The sequence below is a fragment of the Heterodontus francisci genome, unplaced genomic scaffold (assembly GCF_036365525.1).
Source record: "Heterodontus francisci isolate sHetFra1 unplaced genomic scaffold, sHetFra1.hap1 HAP1_SCAFFOLD_50, whole genome shotgun sequence".
Classification (NCBI taxonomy): domain Eukaryota; kingdom Metazoa; phylum Chordata; class Chondrichthyes; order Heterodontiformes; family Heterodontidae; genus Heterodontus; species Heterodontus francisci.
In genome coordinates, this window is record NW_027140867.1 from 11,846,829 (window position 1) to 11,863,146 (window position 16,318).

The window sequence follows — 16,318 nt, forward strand, 5'->3', positions numbered from 1 at the left end:
AACACAAACATACACTGACACCAAGTAACAAAGACATTCACTGATACCCAGTATCACAGACACACACTTACATCAGGTAACAAAGACATACACCGACACCAAGTCACAAGGACACACACTGACACCCAGTAACTAAGACATACACTGACATCAAGTCACAAAGACATACACTGATACCCAGGAACACAGACACACAATGATACCCAGTAACAAAGACATACACTGATACCAAGTCACAAAGACATAGACTGATACCCAGTAACACAGAAACACACTGACACCCTGTAACAAAGACATACACTGATACAAAGTCACAAAGACATACACTGATACCCAATAACACAGACACACACTGACACCCAGTAATAAAGACAGACACTGATAGCAAGATACAAAGACATACACTGATACCCAGTAACACAGACGGACACTGACAGCAAGTAACAAAGACATGCACTGACACCAAGTAACAAAGACATGCACTGACACCAAGTAACACAGACACACACGGACACCAAGTAACAATGACACACACTTACACCAAGTAACACAGACACACACTTACACCAATTAACAAAGACATACACTGACACCAAGTAACACAGACATGCACTGACACCAAGTAACAAAGACATACAATTACACCAAGTAACAAAGACTCACACTTAAACCAAGTAACAAAGACAGACACTGATACCCAGTAACACAGACACACACTTACACCAAGTAACACAGACAGACACTGACACGAAGTAACAAAGACATACAATGATACCCAGGAACAAAGACACACACTTACACCAAGTAACACAGACAGACACTTCCACCAAGTAACACAGACATACACTGACACCAAGTAACAAATACATACACTGATACCCATTAACACAGACGCACACTTACACCAAGTAACACAGCCATACACTGACACGAAGTAACAAAGGCAAACAATGATACCCAGGAACACAGACACACACTTACACCAAGTAACACAGACACACACTTACACCAATAAAAAAGACATACACTTACACCAAGTAACACAGACATACACTGACACCAAGTAACAAAGACATACACTGATACCCAGTAACACAGACACACACTGACACCCAGTTAGAAACACACACTGACCCCCAGTAACACAGACACACAATGACCCCCAGTAACACAGAGATACACTGACACCAAGTCACAAAGACACACACTGACACCCAGCAACAAATTCATACACTGACACCAAGTCACAAAGACATACACTGATTCACAGACACACACTTACACCAAGTAACACAAACATACACTGACACCAAGTAACAAAGACATTCACTGATACCCAGTATCACAGACACACACATACATCAAGTAACAAAGACATACACTGACACCAAGTCACAAAGACACACACTGACATCCAGTAACTAAGACATACACTGACATCAAGTCACAAAGAAATACACTGATACCCAGGAACACAGACACACACTGATACCCAGTAACAAAGACATACACTGATACCAAGTCACAAAGACATAGACTGATACCCAGTAACACAGAAAGACACTGACATCCTGTAACAAAGACATACACTGATACAACGTCACAAAGACATACACTGATACCCAGTAACACAGACACACACTGACACCCAGTAATAAAGACAGACACTGATAGCAAGATACAAAGACATACACTGATACCCAGTAACACAGACGCACACTGACAGCAAGTAACAAAGACATGCACAGACACCAAGTAACAAAGACATGCACTGACACCAAGTAACACAGACATACACTGACACCAAGTCACAAAGACACACACTGACACCCAGTAACAAAGACATACACTGACACCAAGTCACAAAGACATACACTGATACCCAGGAACACAGACACACACTGATATCCAGTAACAAAGACATACACTGATACCAAGTCACAAAGACATACACTGATACCCAGTAACACAGAAACACACTGACACCCTGTAACAAAGACATACTCTGATACAAAGTCACAAAGACATACACTGATACCCAGTAACACAGACACACACTGACACCCAGTAATAAAGACAGACACTGATACCAAGATACAAAGACATACACTGATACACAGTAACACAGACGCACACTGACAGCAAGAAACAAAGACATGCACTGACACCAAGTAACAAAGACATGCACTGACACCAAGTAACACAGACACACACGGACACCAAGTAACAAAGACACACACTTACACCTAGTAACACAGACACACACTTACACCAATTAACAAAGACATACACTGACACCAAGTAACACAGACATACACTGACACCAAGTAACAAAGACATGCAATTACACCAAGTAACAAAGACTCACACTTAAACCAAGTAACAAAGACAGACACTGATACCCAGTAACACAGGCACACACTTACACCAAGTAACACAGACATACACTGACACGAAGTAACAAAGACATGCAATGATACCCAGGAACACAGACACACACTTACACCAAGTAACAAAGACACACACTTCCACCAAGTAACACAGACACACACTGACACCAAGTAACACAGACACACACTTACACCAAGTAACACAGACATACACTGACACCAAGTAACAAAGACATACACTGATACCCATTAACACAGACGCACACTTACACCAAGTAACACAGCCATACACTGACACGAAGTAACAAAGACATACAATGATACCCAGGAGCACAGACACACACTTACACCAAGTAACACAGACACACACTTACACCAAGTAAAAAAGACATACACTTACACCAAGTAACACAGACATACACTGACACCAAGTAACAAAGACATACACTGATACCCAGTAACACAGACACACACTGACACCCAGTTAGAAACACACACTGACCCCCAGTAACACAGACACACACTGACCCCCAGTAACACAGACATACACTGACACCAAGTCACAAAGACACACACTGACACCCAGTAACAAAGACATACACTGACACCAAGTCACAAAGACATACACTGATTCACAGACACACACTTACACCAAGTAACACAGACATACACTGACACCAAGTAACAAAGACATACACTGATACCCAGTATCACAGACACACACTTACATCAAGTAACAAAGACACACACTGACACCAAGTCTCAAAGACACACACTGACACCCAGTAACAAAGACATACACTGACACCAAGTCACAAAGACATACACTGATACCCAGGAACACAGACACACATTGATACCCAGTAACAAAGACATACACTGATACCAAGTCACAAAGACATAGACTGATACCCAGTAACACAGAAACACACTGACACCCTTTAACAAAGACATACACTGATACAACATCACAAAGACATACACTGATACCCAGTAACACAGACACACACTGACACCCAGTAATAAAGACAGACACTGATAGCAAGATACAAAGACATACACTGATACCCAGTAACACAGACGCACACTGACAGCAAGTAACAAAGACATGCACTGACACCAAGTAACAAAGACATGCACTGACACCAAGTAACACAGACACACACGGACACCAAGTAACAAAGACACACACTTACACCAAGTAACACAGACACACACTTACACCAATTAACAAAGACATACACTGACACCAAGTAACACAGACATAGACTGACACCAAGTAACAAAGACATACAATTACACCAAGTAACAAAGACATACAATTACACCAAGTAACAAAGACTCACACTTAAACCAAGTAACAAAGACAGACACTGATACCCAGTAACACAGACACACACTTACACCAAGTAACACAGACATACACTGACACGAAGTAAGAAAGACATACAATGATACACAGGAACACAGACACACACTTACACCAAGTAACACAGACACACAATTCCACCAAGTAACACAGACACACACTGACACCAAGTAACACAGACACACACTTACACCAAATAACACAGACATACACTGACACCAAGTAACAAAGACATACACTGATACCCATGAACACAGACGCACACTTACACCAAGTAACACAGCCATACACTGACACCAAGTAACAAAGACATACAATGATACCCAGGAGCACAGACACACACTTACACCAAGTAACACAGACACACACTTACACCAAGTAAAAAAGGCATACACTTACACCAAGTAACACAGACATACACTGACACCAAGTAACAAAGACATACACTGATACCCAGTAACACAGACACACACTGACACCCAGTTAGAAACACACACTGACCGCCAATAATACAGACACACACTGACCCCCAGTAACACAGACATACACTGACACCAAGTCACAAAGACACACACTGACACCCAGTAACAAAGACATACACTGACACCAAGTCACAAAGGCATACTCTGATTCACAGACACAAACTTACACCAAGTAACACAGACATACACTGACACCAAATAACAAAGACATACACTGATACCCAGTATCACAGACACACACTTACATCAAGTAACAAAGACATACACTGACACCAAGTCACAAAGACACACACTGACACCCAGTAACAAAGACATACACTGACACCAAGTCTCAAAGACATACACTGATACCCAGGAACACAGACACACACTGATACCCAGTAACAAAGACATACACTGATACAAAGTCACAAAGACATACACTGATACCGAGTAACACAGACACACACTGACACCCAGTAATAAAGACAGACACTGATACCAAGATACAAAGACATACACTGATACCCAGTAACACAGACGCACACTGACAGCAAGTAACAAAGACATGCACTGACACCAAGTAACAAAGACATGCACTGACACCAAGTAACACAGACACACACGGACACCAAGTAACAAAGACACACACTTACACCAAGTAACACAGACACACACTTACACCAATTAACAAAGACATACACTGACACCAAGTAACACAGACATACACTGACACCAAGTAACAAAGACATACAATTACACCAAGTAACAAAGACTCACACTTAAACCAAGTAACAAAGACAGACACTGATACCCAGTAACACAGACACACACTTACACCAAGTAACACAGACATACACTGACACGAAGTAACAAAGACATACAATGATACCCAGGAACACAGACACACACTTACACCAAGTAACACAGACACACACTTCCACCAAGTAACACAGACACACACTGACTCCAAGTAACAAAGACACACACTTACACCAAGTAACACAGACATACACTGACACCAAGTAACAAAGACATACACTGATACCCATTAACACAGACGCACACTTACACCAAGTAACACAGCCATACACTGACACGAAGTAACAAAGACATACAATGATACCCAGGAGCACAGACACACACTTACACCGAGTAACACAGACACACACTTACACCAAGTAAAAAAGACATACACTTACACCAAGTAACACAGACATACACTGACACCAAGTAACAAAGACATACACTGACACCCAGTTAGAAACACACACTGACCCCCAGTAACACAGACACACACTGACACCCAGCAACAAAGACATACACTGACACCAAGTCACAAAGACATACACTGATTCACAGACACAAACTTACACCAAATAACACAGACATACACTGACACCAAGTAACAAAGACATACACTGATACCCAGTATCACTGACACACATTTACATCAAGTAACAAAGACATACACTGACACCAAGTCACAAAGACACACACTGACACCCAGCAACAAAGACACACACTGACACCAAGTCACAAAGACATACACTGATACCCAGGAACACAGACACACACTGATACCCAGTAACAAAGACATACACTGATACCAAGTCACAAAGACATACACTGATACCCAGTAACACAGAAACACACTGACACCCTGTAACAAAGACATACACTGATACAAAGTCACAAAGACATACACTGATACCGAGTAAAACAGACACACACTGACACCCAGTAATAAAGACAGACACTGATACCAAGATACAAAGACATACACTGATACCCAGTAACACAGACGCACACTGACAGCAAGTAACAAAGACATGCACTGACACCAAGTAACAAAGACATGCACTGACACCAAGTAGCACAGACACACACGGACACCAAGTAACAAAGACACACACTTACACCAAGTAACACAGACACACACTGACACCCAGTAACACAGACACACACTTACACCAAGTAACACAGACATACACTGACACCAAGTAACAAAGACATACAATGATACCCAGTAACAAAGACACACACTTACACCAAGTAACACAGACATACACTGACACCAAGTAACAAAGACATGCACTGATACCCAGGAACACAGACACACACTTACACCAAGTAACACAGACACACACTTACACCAAGTAACACAGATATACAATGGCACCACGTAACAAATACATGCACTGACAACCAATAACACAGACACACACGGACACCAAGTAACAAAGACACACACTTACACCAAGTAACACAGACACACACTGACACCAAGTAACACAGACACACACTTACACCAAGAAACACAGACATACACTGACACCAAGTAACAAAGACATACACTGATACCCAGTAACACAGACACACACTTACAGCAAGTAACACAGCCATACACTGACACGAAGTAACAAAGACATACAATGATACCCAGGAACACAGACACACACTTACACCAAGTAACACAGACACACACTTACACCAAGTAAAAAAGACATACACTTACACCAAGTAACACAGACATACACTGACCCCAAGTAACAAAGACATACACTGATACCCAGTAACACAGACACACACTGACACCCAGTTAGAAACACACACTGACCCCCAGAAACACAGACACACACTGACAGCAAGTAACAAAGACATGCACTGGCACCAAGTAACACAGACATGCACTGACACCAAGGAACACAGACACACACGGACACCAAGTAACAAAGTCACACACTTACACCAAGTAACACAGACACACACTTACACCAAGTAACAAATACATACACTGACACCAAGTAACACAGAGATACACTGACACCAAGTAACAAAGACATACAATTACACCAAGTAACAAAGACACACACTTACACCAAGTAACACAGACACACACTGACACCCAGTAACACAGACACACACTGACACCCAGTAACAAATGCATACACTGACACCGAGTAACAAAGACATACACTGATACCCAGTAACAAAGACAAACACTTACACCAAGTAACACAGACATACACTGACACCAAGTAACAAAGACATACACTGATACCCAGGAACACAGACACACACTTACACCAAGTAACACAGACACACACTTACACCAAGTAACAAAGACATACAATTACACCAAGTAACAGAGACATACACTGACACCAAGTAACAAAGACCTACAATTACACCAAGTAACAAAGACACACACTTACACCAAGTAACACAGATATACAATGGCACCAAGTAACAAATACATGTACTGACACCCAATAACACAGACACACGCGGACACCAAGTAACAAAGACACACACTTACACCAAGTAACACAGACACACACTGACACCAAGTAACAGAGACACACACTTACACCAAGTAACACAGACATACACTGACACCAAGTAACAAAGACATACACTGATACCCAGTAACACAGACACACACTTACACCAAGTAACACAGACATACACTGACACGAAGTAACAAAGACATACTATGATACCCAGGAACACAGACACACACTTACACCAAGTGACACAGACACACACTTCCACCAAGTAACACAGACACACACTGACACCAAGTAACACAGACACACACTTACACCAAGTAACACAGACATACACTGACACCAAGTAACAAAGACATACACTGATACCCATTAACACAGACACACACTTACACCAAGTAACAGAGACATACACTGACACGAAGTAACAAAGACATACAATGATACCCAGGAGCACAAACACACACTTACACCAAGTAACACAGACACACACTTACACCAAGTAAAAAAGACATCCACTGACACCAAGTAACACAGACATGCACTGACACCAAGTAACAAAGACATACACTGATACCCAGTAACACAGACACACACTGACACCCAGTTAGAAACACACACTGACCCCCAGTAACACAGACACACACTGACCCCCAGTAACACAGACATACACTGACACCAAGTCACAAAGACACACACTGACACCCAGTAACAAATACATACACTGACACCAAGTCACAAAGACATACACTGATTCACAGACACACACTTACACCAAGTAACACAGACATACACTGACACCAAGTAACAAAGACATACACTGATACCCATTATCACAGACACACACTTACATCAAGTAACAAAGACATACACTGACACCACGTCCCAAAGACACACACTGACACCCAGTAACAAAGACATACACTGACACCAAGTCACAAAGACATACACTGATACCCAGGAACACAGACACACACTGATACCCAGTAACAAAGACATACACTGATACCAAGTCACAAAGACATACACTGATACCCAGTAACACAGAAACACACTGACACCCTGTAACAAAGACATACACTGATACAAAGTCACAAAGACATACACTGATACCCAGTAACACAGACACACACTGACACCCAGTAATAAAGACAGACACTGATACCAAGATACAAAGACATACACTGATACCCAGTAACACAGACGCACACTGACAGCAAGTAACAAAGACATGCACTGACACCAAGTAACAAAGACATGCACTGACACCAAGTAACACAGACACACACGGACACCAAGTAACAAAGACTCACACTTACACCAAGTAACACAGACACACACTTACACCAAGTAACAAATACATACACTGACACCAAGTAACAAAGACATACAATTACACCAAGTAACAAAGACACACACTTACACCACGTAACGCAGACACACATTGACACCCAGTAACACAGACACACACTTACACCAAGTAACACAGACATACACTGACACCAAGTAACAAAGACATACACTGATACCCAGTAACAAAGACACACACTTACACCAAGTAACACAGACATACACTGGCACCAAGTAACAAAGACATACACTGATACCCAGGAACACAGACACACACTTACACCAAGTAACACAGACACACACTTACACCAAGTAACAAAGACATACAATTACACCAAGTAACACAGACGTACACTGACACCAAGTAACAAAGACATACAATTACACCAGGTAACAAAGACACACACTTACACCAAGTAACACAGATATACAATGGCACCAAGTAACAAATACAAGCACTGACACCCAATAACACAGACACACACGGACACCAAGTAACAAAGACACACACTTACACCAAGTAACACAGACACACACTGACACCAAGTAACACAGACACACACTTACACCAAGTAACACAGACATACACTGACACCAAGTAACAAAGACATACACTGATACCCATTAAGACAGACACACACTTACACCAAGTAACAGAGATATACACTGACACGAAGTAACAAAGACATACAATGATACCCAGGAGCACAGACACACACTTACACCAAGTAACACAGACACACACTTACACCAAGTAAAAAAGACATCCACTGACACCAAGTAACACAGACATGCACTGACACCAAGTAACAAAGACATACACTGATACCCAGTAACACAGACACACACTGACACCCAGTTAGAAACACACACTGACCCCCAGTAATACAGACACACACTGACCCCCAGTAACACAGACATACACTGACACCAAGTCACAAAGACACACACTGACACCCAGTAACAAATACATACACTGACACCAAGTCACAAAGACATACACTGATTCACAGACACACACTTACACCAAGTAACACAGAAATACACTGACACCAAGTAACAAAGACATACACTGATACCCAGTATCACAGACACACACTTACATCAAGTAACAAAGACATACACTGACACCAAGTCCCAAAGACACACTGACACCCAGTAACAAAGACATACACTGACAGCAAGTCACAAAGACATACACTGATACCCAGTAACACAGACACACACTGATACCCAGTAACAAAGACATACACTGATACCAAGTCACAAAGACATAGACTGATACCCAGTAACACAGAAACACACTGACACTCTGTAACAAAGACATACACTGATACAAAGTAACAAAGACATACACTGATACCCAGTAACTCAGACACACACTGACACCCAGTAATAAAGACAGACACTGATACCAAGATACAAAGACATACACTGATACCCAGTAACACAGACGCACACTGACAGCAAGTAACAAAGACACACACTTACACCAAGTAACAAATACATACACTGACACCAAGTAACACAGACATACACTGACACCAAGTAACAAAGACATACAATTACACCAAGTAACAAAGACACACACTTACACCAAGTAACACAGACACACACTGACACCCAGTAACACAGACACACACTTACACCAAGTAACACAGACATACACTGCCACCAAGTAACAAAGACATACACTGATACCCAGTAACAAAGACACACACTTACACCAAGTAACACAGACATACACTGACACCAAGTAACAAAGACATACAATTACACCAAGTAACACAGACATACACTGACACCAAGTAACAAAGACATACAATTACACCAGGTAACAAAGACATACACTTACACCAAGTAACACAGATATACAATGGCACCAAGTAACAAATACATGCACTGACACCCAATAACACAGACACACACGGACACCCAGTTAGAAACACACACTGACCCCCAGAAACACAGACACACACTGACAGCAAGTAACAAAGACATGCACTGGCACCAAGTAACAAAGACATGCACTGACACCAAGTAACACAGACACACACGGACACCAAGTAACAAAGTCACACACTTACACCAAGTAACACAGACACACACTTACACCAAGTAAAAAAGACATCCACTGACACCAAGTAACACAGACATGCACTGACACCAAGTAACAATGACATACACTGATACCCAGTAACACAGACACACACTGACACCCAGTTAGAAACACACACTGACCCCCAGTAACACAGACACACACTGACCCCCAGTAACACAGACATACACTGACACCAAGTCACAAAGACACACACTGACACCCAGTAACAAATACATACACTGACACCAAGTCACAAAGACATACAGTGATTCACAGACACACACTTACACCAAGTAACACAGACATACACTGACACCAAGTAACAAAGACATACACTGATACCCAGTATCACAGACACACACTTACATCAAGTAACAAAGACATACACTGACACCACGTCCCAAAGACACACACTGACACCCAGTAACAAAGACATACACTGACACCAAGTCACAAAGACATACACTGATACCCAGGAACACAGACACACACTGATACCCAGTAACAAAGACATACACTGATACCAAGTCACAAAGACATACACTGATACCCAGTAACACAGAAACACACTGACACCCTGTAACAAAGACATACACTGATACAAAGTCACAAAGACATACACTGATACCCAGTAACACAGACACACACTGACACCCATTAATAAAGACAGACACTGATACCAAGATACAAAGACATACACTGATACCCAGTAACACAGACGCACACTGACAGCAAGTAACAAAGACATGCACTGACACCAAGTAACAAAGACATGCACTGACACCAAGTAACACAGACACACACGGACACCAGGTAACAAAGACTCACACTTACACCAAGTAACACAGACACACACTTACACCAAGTAACAAATACATACACTGACACCAAGTAACAAAGACATACAATTACACCAAGTAACAAAGACACACACTTACACCAAGTAACACAGACACACATTGACACCCAGTAACACAGACACACACTTACACCAAGTAACACAGACATACACTGACACCAAGTAACAAAGACATACACTGATACCCAGTAACAAAGACACACACTTACACCAAGTAACACAGACATACACTGACACCAAGTAACAAAGACATACACTGATACCCAGGAACACAGACACACACTTACACCAAGTAACACAGACACACACTTACACCAAGTAACAAAGACATACAATTACACCAAGTAACACAGACATACACTGACACCAAGTAACAAAGACATACAATTACACCAGGTAACAAAGACACACACTTACACCAAGTAACACAGATATACAATGGCACCAAGTAACAAATACATGCACTGACACCCAATAACACAGACACACACGGACACCAAGTAACAAAGACACACACTTACACCAAGTAACACAGACACACACTGACACCAAGTAACACAGACACACACTTACACCAAGTAACACAGACATACACTGACACCAAGTAACAAAGACATACACTGATACCCATTAAGACAGACACACACTTACACCAAGTAACAGAGATATACACTGACACGAAGTAACAAAGATATACAATGATACCCAGGAGCACAGACACACACTTACACCAAGTAACACAGACACACACTTACACCAAGTAAAAAAGACATCCACTGACACCAAGTAACACAGACATGCACTGACACCAAGTAACAAAGACATACACTGATACCCAGTAACACAGACACACACTGACCCCCAGTAACACAGACATACACTGACACCAAGTCACAAAGACACACACTGACACCCAGTAACAAATACATACACTGACACCAAGTCACAAAGACATACACTGACACCAAGTAACAAAGACATACACTGATACCCAGTAACAAAGACACACACTTACACCAAGTAACACAGACATACACTGACACCAAGTAACAAAGACATACACTGATACCCAGGAACACAGACACACACTTACACCAAGTAACACAGACACACACTTACACCAAGTAACAAAGACATACAATTACACCAAGTAACACAGACATACACTGACACCAAGTAACAAAGACATACAATTACACCAGGTAACAAAGACACACACTTACACCAAGTAACACAGATATACAATGGCACCAAGTAACAAATACATGCACTGACACCCAATAACACAGACACACACGGACACCAAGTAACAAAGACACACACTTACACCAAGTAACACAGACACACACTGACACCAAGTAACACAGACACACACTTACACCAAGTAACACAGACATACACTGACACCAAGTAACAAAGACATACACTGATACCCATTAAGACAGACACACACTTACACCAAGTAACAGAGATATACACTGACACGAAGTAACAAAGACATACAATGATACCCAGGAGCACAGACACACACTTACACCAAGTAACACAGACACACACTTACACCAAGTAAAAAAGACATCCACTGACACCAAGTAACACAGACATGCACTGACACCAAGTAACAAAGACATACACTGATACCCAGTAACACAGACACACACTGACCCCCAGTAACACAGACATACACTGACACCAAGTAACACAGACATACACTGACACCAAGTAACAAAGACATACACTGATACCCAGTAACAAAGACACACACTTACACCAAGTAACACAGACATACACTGACACCAAGTAACAAAGACATACACTGATACCCAGGAACACAGACACACACTTACACCAAGTAACACAGACACACACTTACACCAAGTAACAAAGACATACAATTACACCAAGTAACACAGACATACACTGACACCAAGTAACAAAGACATACAATTACACCAGGTAACAAAGACACACACTTACACCAAGTAACACAGATATACAATGGCACCAAGTAACAAATACATGCACTGACACCCAATAACACAGACACACACGGACACCAAGTAACAAAGACACACACTTACACCAAGTAACACAGACATACACTGACACCAAGTAACAAAGACATACACTGATACTCATTAAGACAGACACACACTTACACCAAGTAACAGAGATATACACTGACACGAAGTAACAAAGACATACAATGATACCCAGGAGCACAGACACACACTTACACCAAGTAACACAGACACACACTTACACCAAGTAAAAAAGACATCCACTGACACCAAGTAACACAGACATGCACTGACACCAAGTAACAAAGACATACACTGATACCCAGTAACACAGACACACACTGACACCCAGTTAGAAACACACACTGACCCCCAGTAATACAGACACACACTGACCCCCAGTAACACAGACATACACTGACACCAAGTCACAAAGACACACACTGACACCCAGTAACAAATACATACACTGACACCAAGTCACAAAGCCATACACTGATTCACAGACACACACTTACACCAAGTAACACAGAAATACACTGACACCAAGTAACAAAGACATACACTGATACCCAGTATCACAGACACACACTTACATCAAGTAACAAAGACATACACTGACACCAAGTCCCAAAGACACACTGACACCCAGTAACAAAGACATACACTGACACCAAGTCACAAAGACATACACTGATACCCAGTAACACAGACACACACTGATACCCAGTAACAAAGACATACACTGATACCAAGTCACAAAGACATAGACTGATACCCAGTAACACAGAAACACACTGACACCCTGTAACAAAGACATACACTGATACAAAGTCACAAAGACATACACTGATACCCAGTAACTCAGACACACACTGACACCCAGTAATAAAGACAGACACTGATACCAAGATACAAAGACATACACTGATACCAAGTAACACAGACGCACACTGACAGCAAGTAACAAAGACACACACTTACACCAAGTAACAAATACATACACTGACACCAAGTAACACAGACATACACTGACACCAAGTAACAAAGACATACAATTACACCAAGTAACAAAGACACACACTTACACCAAGTAACACAGACACACACTGACACCCAGTAACACAGACACACACTTACACCAAGTAACACAGACATACACTGCCACCAAGTAACAAAGACATACACTGATACCCAGTAACAAAGACACACACTTACACCAAGTAACACAGACATACACTGACACCAAGTAACAAAGACATACACTGATACCCAGGAACACAGACACACACTTACACCAAGTAACACAGACACACACTTACACCAAGTAACAAAGACATACAATTACACCAAGTAACACAGACATACACTGACACCAAGTAACAAAGACATACAATTACACCAGGTAACAAAGACATACACTTACACCAAGTAACACAGATATACAATGGCACCAAGTAACAAATACATGCACTGACACCCAATAACACAGACACACACGGACACCCAGTTAGAAACAAACACTGACCCCCAGAAACACAGACACACACTGACAGCAAGTAACAAAGACATGCACTGGCACCAAGTAACAAAGACATGCACTGACACCAAGTAACACAGACACACACGGACACCAAGTAACAAAGTCACACACTTACACCAAGTAACACAGACACACACTTACACCAAGTAACAAATACATACACTGACACCAAGTAACACAGACATACACTGACACCAAGTAACAAAGACATACAATTACACCAAGTAACAAAGACACACACTTACACCAAGTAACACAGACACACACTGACACCCAGTAACACAGACACACACTTACACCAAATAACACATGCATACACTGACACCAAGTAACAAAGACATACACTGATACCCAGTAACAAAGACAAACACTTACACCAAGTAACACAGACATACACTGACACCAAGTAACAAAGACATACACTGATACCCAGGAACACAGACACACACTTACACCAAGTAACACAGACACACACTTACACCAAGTAACAAAGACATACAATTACACCAAGTAACACAGACATACACTGACACCAAGTAGCAAAGACCTACAATTACACCAAGTAACAAAGACACACACTTACACCAAGTAACACAGATATACAATGGCACCAAGTAACAAATACATGCACTGACACCCAATAACACAGACACACGCGGACACCAAGTAACAAAGACACACACTTACACCAAGTAACACAGACACACACTGACACCAAGTAACACAGACACACACTTACACCAAGTAACACAGACATACACTGACACCAAGTAACAAAGACATACACTGATACCCAGTAACACAGACACACACTTACACCAAGTAACACAGACATACACTGACACGAAGTAACAAAGACATACTATGATACCCAGGAACACAGACACACACTTCCACCAAGTAACACAGACACACACTGACTCCAAGTAAC